The 15,293-nt window shown below is 36.9% G+C and overlaps 1 protein-coding gene across 16 annotated transcripts in view; it reads left to right on the forward strand.

Annotated features, from left to right (window-relative positions):
• LOC106875208 (dual specificity calcium/calmodulin-dependent 3',5'-cyclic nucleotide phosphodiesterase 1A) overlaps nt 1-15,293 on the forward strand; it is a 1,569,442-nt gene that overhangs the window by 523,583 nt on the left and 1,030,566 nt on the right. For all 16 annotated transcript variants that reach the window (XR_016244595.1, XM_089364164.1, XM_089364142.1 and 13 more), the window contains one exon: nt 6,656-6,718. The gene's annotated coding sequence lies outside the window, so the exon portion shown is untranslated. The remainder of the gene's footprint in view (nt 1-6,655; nt 6,719-15,293) is intronic.

The following is a 15,293-nucleotide window of genomic DNA, read 5'->3' on the forward strand; positions in this document are numbered from 1 at the left end:
TGACCTGAAAGGGGGCTGTAGTGTGTCTCACTTTGGTAATAATCCCCGATATTTGCTCAGCAACAGTCAATAGTAACAACATTGTGCACCTGTCTAGCTTATTGTTCGTTGCATCAAATTAATAGCCTAGGGACATACTACGCACATATAGTATGACCAAAGCGTAGCATTCATTTTCTTAAGGTAGTCAAATGGTTTCGTTTTAGATTTACATTTCTTTACAAAATGGCTTGATATGCTGCATTCATATGAGTCTTTTCCATTGTTTAGTTAAAAGCTGAACATAAAATTTATGAATGCTACCATCATTTTGGTGTTTTTACTGCTCTCAACTAGTTTAATTTTCAAAACGCTTGTATTTCTAATCTTCATAACCGGTTCAGATTATCAGTTTCCTTTAGTTTGTGTATTAAGGAAATACCCTCTACACTAATGGTCAGCGTGAGGCAGCTAATTGGCCAGTTCTTAGAAATAATTTGTGCTATTAGTTCCTATGTTTTGATTTCGAATTTCGCCATGGGCAACGTTGACTTTCACTTCTTTGGGCTCTGTAAATAAACCAGAAAGTAATTGGCTCCACAATGCTTATTATTCTCAAGGGACTTTATATGTTACCACAAAACCCGAAGGACTCACCAGGAGTTGAGAGCTCAAGAAAGGAGGGACCAATGTGTGAAAACCCAAACTGCTAGCTAAATCGGTGAACTTATAACTACGTGTCTGCTTGCGTAGTTTTATCAAACATTCCTATGTATTTCTCCTATTTTGTTTAGTATCAAGGAATCTGCTTCCCATAATGAAAGCCAATAACTCTAGATGCATAGAAATTGTCAAAGTTTCCTATGACATCTGCATATCTGTTTTACATCGAAACTGATATAGGTTGCTTTACTTGATTCTCCAATAGTGCGTAGCAACAACGCACTTTTGGCCTTATCAGCTGATTTATCACCAAGAGACTGTAAAATTATCATTGAAAGGACGTCAGTGGACAAGTGGGTTAATATCAGATATAACATTAAGCACCAGGAAATTATATTCATCTATTTAGTATTTTCGTTATACAGCATAGTCACTTAATCAATTATTTCAGTTAAAATCTGTCAGCGCTTCACCTATCAGCTATGTTAATAACGAATTAAAGAGAGACGGAGCAGCACCGGTAGCCTATGTAATTCTTGTCTCAGTATTCTATAATTCAAATCAGCTGACATTTTTGACATCATGTTATATATCTGTGTATCATTGTTCATATCAGGCAGAGCATTAAATTGGAGGGTGCTATTTATTGACAACTATCACCAATTGCGCATATATATAATGTAACATAGCTAAGAGATGCCAACTCACATTAAATCTATTACACCATTTGCACCTGTGTTGTTTCCAACAACCGTTAAATTGCAAGTATTTTAAAAGAGCATTAGCTATGCCGATCTCGCAGGTTTCACATACTCTGGATAGATTTTGGACACGACTCTCCCTTCAGATCAAACGATGTTTTTAAAATCCACTTTAAAAAGCTCAAATGGTTTAATTATACAGTCAAATTGTATCAGGCGATTATTATCGATTGCAGAACAGATAATAACTGAGAGAGTAATTTTATAGAATATATGCATTTTATGAATGTATTTTTGATATTTCCAAATGATATGAATATTTTTCATAAAGCAGTGCTCCACCATGGTCTTAGCCGTGATGGCTAAAACCCTAAAGAACATTAACGTACATACTCTTTCCTGTTTCCCGAAATATTTTTCTATGTCTAAATGTCGATAGTTTCTATGTAACAGCTTCAACTTTTATATTCAGCTCTGAAAATCATTCGTCTCACACTTTATCATTCAATTCTCTGCTGTACTGTCAAAGTCAAAGTGAACGTAGTCTTTAGCGAAGTATGAGGCTACTTTCTCAGTCTCCATTGTTTGTTTTACATTGCAAATTAGCATTATCAGTTCTCATCACTTCATCTCAGACAATAATTAGAAATCCTTTATTTCTCTTCAGTTTTCCCATGTTGCTGCCACTTATAATTCTATTTATTAGCGTTGTATTCCATTTGCATTTATTATTTGACAAGAGAATATATACAGATACATGCGCGCTCAATTTTGCTGGACCAAACTATCTGAAACACATGATTTGTTGACGATTTACTACTACTACTGCTGCTGCTACTACTACTACTACTACTACTACTACTACTACTACTACTACTACTACTACTACTACTACTACTACTACTTCCACCATCTCTGCTATTACCAGAAGTACCATCGCCTCTACTAATGATACTAACATTAACGCTACACCGGCTGTTATTGCTGCATAAAGCCAAGTTTCGTGCAATTTTGTGGTAGCTGGTGCACGTAGCCCACGTTTCTACTATATTTGCACACCTTCCCGCCAATTTTGAGAGGAAGATCACTGAGTGAACAAAGTGCTGGTCCATCAGCTAAAGGATCAACAGTTTGTATATCACCAACATATACTGTTACTAACAATCACAAGAGTCCGTTTATCTAAATAAAAGAAGGTACTACATACTGGTAAGATTTTTCTTTATGGTCAATTATATTCGTGGACAGTTGATCCTATCGCCTTTTCAATGTTAGTTACATATACTTCGTTTTTGTATTTGGCTTACAGAATTCTTGATGTGAATTCGCGTATTGAAACACATTTTGTGGCATCTTGGAAAGGTCATTAAGGCAATAATAATGCGTGTGTTATTATTATTTGGGTAATTAAAGCAGCGAGCGAGCAGAATCGTTAGAATGCCGGGCAAATGATTAGCGGCATTTCGTCTGTATTTAAGTTCTGAGTTCAAGTTCCGCCGAGATCGACTTTGCCTTTCATCCTTTCGAGGTCGATGAAATAAGTGCTAGTTGAGTACTGGAGTCAATGTAATCGACGTACCCCTCCCCCTAAATTTCAGGTCTTGTGCCTTTAGTAGAAAGGATTATTGGCGTAATGACTCTCTCAAGAATCAACATAATTGGTTGTATACAGTTTGAAAAGAAATAGGATGTGAGATGTTGATTCACTGAAAATGCTATACATGAATAATAAAATCTACTGTTATTATACTTCTCTCTTCTTAAGGCAGTGAATTCACATTACTGCATTTGTTTCTGGACTTAAAAAGCTTTGGCTTCAAATCCCACGAAGTTCAAATTTTACCTTTTGTCCGTCTAGGGTTGACAAACTAAAGTACCACTCAAGTGCTGGGATCGCTGTAAGCGACCACTCCACGCCCTTACACAAATAGTAGTGTCTTCTACTGTGACTCAAAGAGACAATACTCTCCTTAGAATGCGAGCTGTACCCAACAATGCTCTCTTCTGGGTCACTTCGGGCCTGACAGCAGTTCCAATATTCTTAATATTAAGGCAGCGTGCTGGCAGAAACGTTACCACGCCGGGTGAAATGCTTAGCGGTGTTTCGTCTGTCTTTATGTTCTGAGTTCAAATTCCCCCGAGGTCGACTTTGCCTTTTATCCTTTCGGGGTCTATAAATTAAGTCCCAGTTGCGTAATGGGTCGATCTAATCGAGTGGCCCCCTCCCCCAAAATTTCGAGCCTTATACTTCGAGTAGGAAAGAATCTTCTTCTTCTTCTTCTTCTTCTTCTTCTTCTTCTTCTCGCTGGAGATGTAGTACGGTGTCAGCTGTTCACTACCAGTAAACGAAGGTAACACCTCTTATTTTTCGAGCATCTTCCGGAGTATTCTAGCGGTTCCAAGCAGTCCTGTTTTCTGCAAGTGCTCCACCCTAATTGCGGTCCCTATTTGTTCCACGTACTTCTCAAGATTTTTGCTCACTGTTCCCAGGGCTCCGACAATTATTGGTACGACTACCACCCTTTTCATCGACTACACTGCTTAACCTCCCATGCTAATCTGTCATATCTTATTTCTTTACTGCCCACGAGGGGGTACACACAGAGGGGACAAATCAGTTGAGTGCTGATACTTCTAAGTGCGCCAATTATTATTATTATTATTATTATTATTATTATTATTATTATTATTATTATTATTATTATTATTATCGTTATTATTATCATGTTTTCTTCTTTCTTCAAATTTTCTTCCATTTCTTGCCGAGTGTTTTCCATACATCTAGGGCAGAGAAGCTCATTGTATGCATTCCCAGTTTACACACGCAAATTCACAGGTAAAATATGTATTGTAGAAAAAAAAAAAAAAAAAATTCATGAATGGATGTTGTTTTCAAAGCGATAATGCTCTTCTCAGTACATGAGTCGTTCCAGTTAACACGATTTTTGCACTTCCTGTAGGGATGGTAAGCCTGGTATCATTTTCAAATAGGTTTCAGTACCTATTTTTATCATTCCTAGAGATCCTACAATCACTGGTACGGTAGTCGCCTTGAGGTGCCACATTTTCTCAATTTCTATTAGCAAGTCTTTATATTTACTGATCTTGTCAAATTCTTTCGCCGCTATATTATGATCGCAAGGAATACTCATGTCAATTAATAAACACTTCTTTTTTGTCTGATCTTTTATAATAATATCCGGTTCATTAGCTTTTATAGTTTTGTCGGTATGTACGGGGAAGTCCCAGAGAATCGATACATTTTATCCCTCCGTTACATCTTCAGGATGGTGCTTATACCATTTGTCAGCGGTTTTGATTTCATAATGCCGACATATTGTCAAGTGTAAATAAATACTGGCCGACTCTGTCATGTCATGCTTTATATTCTACAGGTGCTAAGACCCTACATTATTATTATTACTATTATTATTATTATTATTATTATTATTATTATTATTATTATTGACCTGATTGGCGAGACACTAAACGAGTATGAAGCGGTGACAGGTGCGAAAATTAACGCGGAAAAGTCAGTGGGCTTGCAACTAGGTACCTGGAGGGGCAAGTCCATGCCGTCCAACAGCGTCGTAGGGTGCTGGACAGGCTGACCCGTTAAACTGCTCGGGGTCTTGTTCGGTCCGGACCTCCAGTTGGAGAAAAACTGGGAAGAAGTGACGAACAGGGTGGCCAACCTCACCCAGAAATGGGCTGAGAGGAAGCTCTCCTTGAAAGGTCGAGCGGAGGTGGCGAATGCGTACATCGCATCCGTCATCTATTACCGTTTGACCGTCGTCCCTTGTCCCGACCGCCGGTTAACCAAGATAGTACGCTTGCTCTTCAACTTTTTGTGGAAGGGTCAGGTACCACTGGTCAAGCGCTCCATCTGCTGTCAACAGCCGCTGAACGGAGGCCTTGGCATGCCGTGGTTGCTGATGCGCAAACATGCGCTCAGGCTACGACATCTCAAGCGTTTCCTGGACGGTGAACAAGTGTGGTCGCCTTTCGTCAGACGCGATTTTTCGCAGCTCGTTTCTTTAACAGAGCTGCAATCCTGGATCAAACGTAGACCGAGAAAGGGCGCTTGGCACCTCGAGTGACGCCAAGCTCTCACCGCCCTCAGTCAGGCGGGCAGTGTGATCGGTAGTAGCTCCACTCTAGCGTTCTATAGAGGGTTAGTGGAAGAAAAGTGCGACGACGTTCTCGGGGAAACTCTAGGCGTCGAGGATAATCAGCTAAGCAGTCTGTTCAGGAGAACTTTCGGGCCGGGGCCCATGGATAATTTCCAAAGGTCCCTCGCCTGGCAGTGCTACCGAGGTGCGCTACCTGTTCGAGATAAACGCTACCGACACGGAAGTGCCGTCAACCGGGCCTGCCCGAGGTGCGCTCAGGACGACGAAACCGTTCTGCACGCACTCGTCCAGTGCCCGAGCATTGCTGACCTGTGGGTCTATATCGAACAGCTACTGTCACGTGTAGGACGGATCCGGCTATCAGCTGAATCCATCGTGAGAATTGACCCGCCGACCTCCTTTAACCAGGAGGGCAAGGCAATTTTCCTATGCCTAGTGGCTGTAGCGAAAGAGGTGATATGGTAGACCCGTTTGAAAGGGCTAAAGACAGACACTTTCCTCTTTGGCCAAGGCCTCATCAACTTTTTCAAGTTCCACTTGAAAAGGAAGATGAGAGTAGAGAGGGAAGTGCTGTATCATAGCAAATTCGTTGAAAGATGGGTGACTGTTGGAAGAATGGCCAGTATAAACGGACCAATTCTGAGAATACACTTGTAGAAAAAATAAAAATAAAAAAAGGTAATGTAAAAGGAGAAAGGGCTCTATACCCCTTTCTTATTTTTTCTGACCAGGCTCCCGTGGTTTTATGGGTTTTTCCACGTGTAACCTTTCCTTTTTCGAAGCGCCTCCCCCTTTGGGAGTTCTACTTATTTATTTATCTATTTATTTATCTATTTATTTATTATATCTTTCTCCGTTTTCTTCCTCTGTTTAGACGAACTTTCCTACCTTTTCGGACAAAACCTTTTGTAACCTTCGTCCTGTCTTTGTCCTTATATGTTTTTAATTGATATTAGCCCTTGTGGCCAATAAAACGAATTAATTATTATTATTATTATTATTATTATTATTATTATTATTATTCTTCTTATTATTATTATTATTATTATCTCTTTATTGGAATATACTTTTATTCTGTCCTTAATTGAAAATGAAGCTTCTATTATTTTCAGTTATTGTGTTTGATATCATTTGTCTGTTGATGATATTTTATCATGAATTTTTTTTTCTCCGTTCTAGCTTCTTTCCAGAGCCGCGCAATGTTGACAAGAAATTGATATCCCGTTCAATAGACCATCCTCGGTTTGTATATACATTTGATATTTTTTTGCTAAAAATATATTAGTATGTCTCAGATATTTTTATATTTTCGTAGAGGTTTTGCTGGTAAAGTTTTAATGAAATGTAAATCAGTTAATGATAAATATCTAATATTTTGCAACAGCATACTTTATATTCTGCATCTGTTTATTTCATATTTTATGTGAAACCGCGTGGGTTAGTGATTAGAGTATTTTGCTAACGGTCGTAAGTTCATGAATTCGAATCCTGGCGACGCGTTGTGTCGTTGAGCAAAGCACTTTATTTCACGTTGCTCCAGTCGACTCAACTGGCAAAAATGAATTGCACCTGTAATTCAAATGGCCAGCCTTGCCTTATTTTATGTTGTATCTCCTTGAAAACTACGATAAGGACACGTGTGCTTGTGGAGCGCTCAGACGCTTGCACATTGATTTCAGGAGCAGCCTGTTTTGTTGATCGGGCCAACTGAAACCCTCACTGTCGTCACCGACGGAGTGCTATAATTTAATATTTTGTGACTATCCTTAAAAAAAAAAAACTTTCCTACGTTTGTCATATTTCCTGGATTGCGCTTCCAAATAGTCGGCTGCTGTTCTGAGAATTTAGTTCAAGAAGTCAACAAGAGACAACGATTTCATAATTTCTAGAGTATAGGTAATTACAATGTGCAAAACGCTTCGCTCTATAACTAAAAAAAAAAGAAAAGCATTTCAAGCAAGCTATGTGATTTGTTTCCAGCAGTAATTAGCTACAATTCTCTAAAGACTGAATATTTTTACTAAATTTATATTTGATTCGAGATGCGACTAATTAGTTAAATGAAACCTAATTACATATCGTCTATTGTCCATCATATAATTTTGCAAAGCTACAATCGTATATAGAATTCATAATTCGGTCAGTGCATCTTTAACAAATTACAATAACCATTTATTCTCTATCGTAGATATTGATTAAGCGATATTGTCTTTTGTGATTAAAACGAAAACCGAAACAATTTTACATTAGCATCGATTAAATATAGGACCCTCTTTCCACTCTTTCCATATACTGGAGTATAATCAAAAGAATTTGCCGTAACAATTGATGTGACGATTAATAAAGATTTATTCATGTCTCTCTTGCTCTCGATCTGTTTCTTTCCGTTTGTATTTCTCTATCCATATGTGCGCTGTATACATATATAAATTTCTATACGTACATACATATATATATTTATATATATAGTCAATTCAAATAAACAAACAATTCAAATACACGGATAAAAAACGAAAAAAAGAAGAAAACCAACGAATGTGACGACGTGCGCAAGACGTGTATTAGTTTGACACTCAGTGAAAGGAGAGAGTAACGTTTCCAGCATAGCTCTTCGTCGGAAAGGAGACAGGGAAAAGTCTAAAGAGGAGAAGAAATCGCCAATGAGCCACGTGTAGTCACACTGCTGAAGTACACACACACACACGCACACATGTATGTATAGTCACAGTATATAGTAGAAACAATAAAAAAATCATGTTAATTTGAGTTTCCGATATACTCCAGTGAAAATTCGTATTGAATTAAATCAAATCTCAACTTCTTAAAATCAGCAGGCATACTACGACCCAATCTCACCAATTTTACGTATGAAGAAAGTGGATCTACTTCAGCATTCAACAAACCTCCGGTACCCCGCAAAAATTATATCGGAATTATATCGGGTATACATCCACTGTTTGCTAAATGCCAAGACTAGTATTCGTCTGCCTTCCTATAGCTAAGACGTAATCGCTTTCTCATAAGCATACAAACTATTAGTTAATAAGAAGAATAGTATTACATCTACTTCTAACATATGAAAAATAATTTCGCATAAACTTATACTATTATATCCATGAGAAAAGGTATGTCCAGTAGATGGATCCTGTAAAACAAAGGCGATTATATTTAATGCAGAAATTACAGCAGACTAACTCTGTTATATTGGCATAATAGAAGGATAATTCAAAAAAAGATATAGCTGTGTCACACTTTAACATTCAAAAACTTGAGTAAGGTGCTGCACAGTGAGGCACTAAAGTAGTGTCACAATTATAATGTAACGTTGTGGTCTACAATATCAACGAGAGGATCGAGATGAGACGCAAACCTTATGTAAATAGTAACCAAGTTTGTAGGTCCTCTTCCCAACTACCTAGAACTAAGGCTAATTCAAATGCTAAGAGCGAGACATAGCCAACATCTGCCCACAATTCAATAAGTGCATGCTGAGATTTTGGTGGCCATCAACATGACAGCGGGATAGCATTCGGTACTAGGCTGAATCGCAGTACAGTAGAGAATTAGGCATTGTTATTCTAATGTTCCATTTCTCTTTCATTTTACTAATTGCAGCATTATATTTTAAATCAAAATGCCATGTTTTCAATTCTCTGGGTTTTTTCCTGTCACACATCATTTCAATTCACAAATTTCCTTGTTTATTGACCATAACAGTAATTCTCTTTTTCGATTTATTACCCAGTAATCAATAATTTTTATTAATATACTCTCAGTAAATTTTTTACCAATAATTTTATTCAAATTTATTTTGTATCCATCATTTTTTATCAACTTTTATTTTTCATCACTATTATTAAAAAAAAACAGTTACGTTCGTACTTATTAGATTTTGTAATTACTTTCACACCACTCCTCTATTTTAACTTTAATGATGTGTTTATAGCTAATCTTGTTTGGTACTCGCTGTCAAATTATTTCCTTTAAAAGCTGCTATGCAATTTAGACAAATTTTTGTATACTTTGTATATTTCGAATATATTTGTATATATACGAACGGTTTTCTCTATATAGAGTGAAGACTGGGTCGAAATATATCTGGCAGTTTCAAACTATTGATAGTGTAAATTGAATGCAATTAATACGTATCGAACAGTTATAATCTGTGATGTAATAGCCTTATTTATTTGTGTTTATGAGTGGTACGTGTGGACGCTTGGGTTTGATTACACGTATTTGTATGTAGGTGAATTTATATACATATCTAGTTAAAATTTTATATATACATTTAGTTCAAATTATTTACATTTGACGGATATTCGTCCTCATCTTGTTTGTTGTTAACACAACGTTTCGGCTGATATAGCCTCCAGCCTTCGTCAGGTGTCTTGGGGAAATTTCGAACCTGGGTTCTCATTCCTATCGATGTTACTATTATTATTATTATATTATTTTTATTATTATTATTACAATTATTAATCAGGTCGCTGCCGTGAATCGAACTCGGAACCTTGGGGTTAGTAGCCCGCACTCTTAACTGCTACGCCATATGCCCGTGGGAAATTATGGGGTGAATTTTAAGGCTTATAAATCTATTATTTTTCTATCCTTCCTCAAAAAAAAAAAAAAAAGATTTATAAGCCTTAAAATTCACCCCATAATTGCCCACGGGCATATGGTGTAGTGGTTAAGAGCGCGGGCTACTAACCCCAAGGTTCCGAGTTCGATTCACGGCAGCGACCTGATTAATAATAATAATAATAATAATAATAATAATAATATAATAATAATAATAGTAACATCGATAAGAATGAGAACCCAGGTTCGAAATTTCCCCAAGACACCTGACGAAGGCTGGAGGGTATATCAGCCGAAATGTTGTGTTAACAACAAACAAGATGAGGACGAATATCCGTTAAATGTAAATAATGTAAATAATTCCTCATCTCTTAAATATAGAACTGTTTTAGTTCAAATGTATAGAAAAACAAAGACGAAGACAAGTGTAGGAACAACAAGCAAGTGTATTAGTTTGTTGCTCGGGAAAAATGTAAAATTCTTTTACGTCTCGAGCCCGCGCTCTCCGACGGAAAGAAATAAGAGGAAATAAATAGAGAGAATGAAAAACAAAAACTTGTTGAGTTCAGTGGACCAACGTATATATATATATATATATATATATATATATATATATATATACGGCAAATAAGAAAATGGAGAGAATACAAAAACGACATACATCAGCCGCCAGACATTCTTGTATGTCTATTTATTCCAATGTATTTGATGAATATATACACATGCATTAACCATGTATTATATACACATGTACTAATATTACGGAAAAGAGCAAAATATCAGATTGTCAGTAGGTGCTGGTTCCTTACGGCCGTTTCTGCCAAGAGGTAACGAAATCCTCCATACCATCTCCATCTCTTCACACACACACACACACACACACACACACACACACACACACACACACACACACACACACACACACACACACACGCACGCACGCACACACACACACACACACACACACACACACACACACACACACACATATATATATATATATATATGTATAAGGGTAAATGGTGAAGACTCTCTTCGGTTATGAATGACCATATGGGATTGCACTTAGAAAGTTCCCCTCCGAGGCACCGATGTTATCCAAGGGAAAGACAAAAGCCGATACAGTTTGGCACAAGTGACGTCGCAATTCATTTCTACAGCTGAGTGAACTGGAGCAACGTGAAACAAAGTGTCCAGCTCAATTATACAACACACATCTCTGTCTGAGAATCTAACTCGTTGCCTTATGACTGTCTGAGCAACTGGTTGTTTTAATGGCGGAACAAACAGGACATTAAAGATTACAAAAATAGTGATTCTCACTTTTAAACCAACGATTTTGAAAATCTCTTTAGATTACGGGAGAAATATCTCATGTAAGCATTTGGTATCAACTAGTTGATGTGCAAGGTTTTGTCATCCATTCGAATGACTTACTTTGGAATGTAATCTAACATCTAAGAATAATATTTGCAATGTCCTTCGTAAGTCAACAGGTTGTAAAATGTACAGAATGATTGGGATTTTGATGCATATTTCGCAATTTCAATCTAATGTGCCTTGCAATTTGATGACTGGCTGGTCTTGATGACTCGCAGATCTAGAAAGTTTGAGAGGTTTGTTGCAGTTGCGTGCCTTGGCGTTTTTTTAATGAATAAAATGAATAAAATATGCAGAGAGCATTTAGGCAGCGAGTTGGCAGAAACGTTGGCACGTCTGGCACAAAAAATGCTTAGCGGCATTTCGTCCATTTTCAAAGTATCACCATGGCCAACTTGGCTTTTCAACCCTTTCAGGATCGATAAAATAAGAACGAGATGAATAAAATGATTACCATATCATGACTTATATCAAGCAGCATCATATTTAACTATCCAAGTGAACGTTTCGAAGTTACTCCCTGAAATTATTTTTTCGTTTTCTATTTCTGTATGCATAGCTTTAACAAATACGTTTAGAAAACTAATGAAACTCCATCGGCCATTAAGGAACAGAATAAGAAAGAGTGAACGAGAGAGAGATGGGAAGAAGAGTAACTAATGTTTCAATGTGCATTTGAAAGAGATCCGACAATTCTTCTATGTTTCATCTCCTTAAAACATTGTTTATCAGAGCTTGTTCAACTCATCCCAATCTTCCCTCTTCCCTCCAACTCTTCCTCTTTAAGTCTCTCACTTTAACTGTAATTATTTCGCAAAGATTTCTTAATACAGCTTGTGGGATTAATACAGCTTCTGTGATAACTTGTAAATAACATTCGAGCATGTGATCACAGTATGGGTTTTTCCGATAAATGTTTATTTTTCTCCTATGTAATCCATGCAGAATAATCAAAACCAATGAGATTTCTGTTACAAAGCATTTTAAAAGAAGGAACAAAGAATATCCTTTTAGAATTTTAATAAATCCATTCGATATGGATGTAATAAGATCGGAAGTGTTAGAGTATTTAGCTTTGCTTTTCTCCATGATGACAATTATTGATTTTAGATCTTTTAAAAAAATATTTTTTAATATTTTTTAAAGTTCTTCAATAATATGAAATGCTTCCTTTGGAAATATGTGAATCCGAGCCACCCTTTTGCTATAAACGGAATGTAATTTAATTTGGTTCATAAGCGTTATTTAAAACGATGAATGTAATTACTATTCTGTAAATTCAAAACATTATTAATACTGTGTAATCAATTATACTTTTTTTTTGTTATCAACCTTTTTACAAAAATTGTAAATAAAACCATTAATACATGCATGTCTGTGTGTGAGTGCGTGTATATTTATGTCTGCATACATGTGAAATGTGGGTGTCGATGGAAATCACACGTGGTACGCTTGGCAAACATAGTGTGAATTCCATAAGTACATTATTTGCAGTGTTTATGAGAATATAGAAAACTGCGTTAATGCCTTTGTTTTACACACATGTACGCATACGCACACACGCAGGCAAATACACACACATAAACACACACACACACACACACACACACACATACACACACACACACACACACTGACAGATAGACGCACAAACTAAAAATTAGCTTGCTAGCTTGACATGCACGTGTGTACCATACATGTACAGATACGTATATGCAGGCACATACATACCTATATACATACATACATACATACATACATACATACATACATTTGTAAATATATATATATATATATATATATGCCATAACTTGCGGTTCAAGTATATGGTGCCATGATTTCTTTGGAATAATGTAGAGTGATAACATCTAGTTCTCTCCCCGATTCTACTTGAAGAAATCCAAATGCACTCCTATCGATTATCAAGCGATAAACGAAAATTTAAGTCAGAGGCCACCTGGTCACCCGGAAGCGAGCCAAATGACATTCGAACCAATCAGTCTTTCCTTAACATTAATTGCTATAACACTCGACCATAAGGCTGAGTGCAAGAAACCTTAGGTGTTTAACATATAATAATCATATACTCATACATACATTCAGATGGGTGCAAATAGCATATATATATATATATATATATATATATATATATATATATATATATATGTATATATATATATCATAAATATACAGGGATTAGCAATTGAGTTGCTTCTCCAACATACTGAAAATTTAGAAATAGCAGTCAAAGAACTACTGATTCTAAACTACAAATTTTTCTCTAAAACGGATGGCGATATTTATGGCACACATATGTGTGCCATAAATATCGCCATCCGTTTTAGAGAAAAATTTGTAGTTTAGAATCAGTAGTTCTTTGACTGCTATTTCTAAATTTTCAGTATGTTGGAGAAGCAACTCAATTGCTAATCCCTGTATATTTATGATGATAAATGGTCTTACCGATAAAGGTTTTTTTCATACTGAACTACTTGGCAAAATTGTTAATTATTAATTCTATTATTAATTGACGATTCCCTGCCCTTATTCTTGTATATTGTATATATATATATTTATACAGGGTCTTGCAGATAAATTGAGACAATTTTTCCGATACATAAAACTGGTTATAATTACTAAAATAATGGTTGTAGACAGATACAATTTTAATGTAACATTTATTACAACTAAACATTTATCACTTAATATGGCCGCCATTTTGGGCAATTAATGCCTCCACACGAGAACGAAATTTTTGGCAGCTGCCGTAAACTTCACCTTTTTGATTTTGCGTGTCGCACGCATGATGCAGGTCTTGAAACTGTTGACACTCGAGTGAAGCATTGATCCTTGCTTGAAGTACACCCCATAAAAAGTAATCGAGAAGGTTGAGATCTGGGCTATTACTGGGCCACATTTTGGCCCTCCCAAAATTGACACCTTCTCACCAAGGAAGGCCTGTGTTACTTTTGACCCATATGCTGAATCCTGGATAAGCATCACATTGTCAAACCCAAACTTTTGTTCCAACCAAGGCGCTAGAGTGTGCTTCAGGATCTCCAAATATTCCTTTGTACCGATTTGCAAGCCAGACTCAATGAAGTATGGATCCATGAGACTTCCATCACCCGCCACGACTCCAAATACCATCACAGAAGCAAGATTCCTAGTCTCAGACACAGTGGGGATTTCAGAAGGGTTGTATGCAATCACTCGAGAACTTCCGCGATTCACCTCAGCGTCCATAGTGAACTATTCTCGTCCACAAACATGAGTTTTTCCAGCACCTCGATGCTTGATGAATGACAAGATCTTTGGGGATCTCCCTGCTCTGATTGCTTTGGCCTTGGCTGTTAGGAGGTGACAGCGTCGTCGAACATAGCTAGTCATACCGAGGTTCCTGTTTACAGTTCTAGACACCGTGGAAACGGACACATTGCGTTTCTTTGCAAGAGTTGTCATGAATGTGGTAGGGTTGGCTTCAATTGAGCGTTTGAGACAAGTGAGAAAATTTGCATTGCGCTTGGAATCACTTCGAGTTTTGTGTTCTTTCTATCAATCTTTCCTTCTTCTTTAAATTGTTTATACACACGCTGAACTGTTGCTTTTGGAAGTTTGGTCAACTTAATTTTATTGACAATGATTGTCTTGGCAATATAATTTGAAGAACTATACATGAGATGTCCGCATGAGATTGAACATTGACAGCTGCAATGGGTATCAGAACAGTGATGGGCATCAAAACTGTCCCTCACTCTCCTTAGAATCCAGGCCTCGTTCCTTGTGATTTTGGAGTGTTCCCCTACATATATGTATATCATATATACATGTGTGTATATATGATATATACATACGTGTA

Source organism: Octopus bimaculoides, chromosome 1, assembly GCF_046866305.1.
Source record: "Octopus bimaculoides isolate indiv1 chromosome 1, ASM4686630v1, whole genome shotgun sequence".
NCBI lineage: Eukaryota > Metazoa > Mollusca > Cephalopoda > Octopoda > Octopodidae > Octopus > Octopus bimaculoides.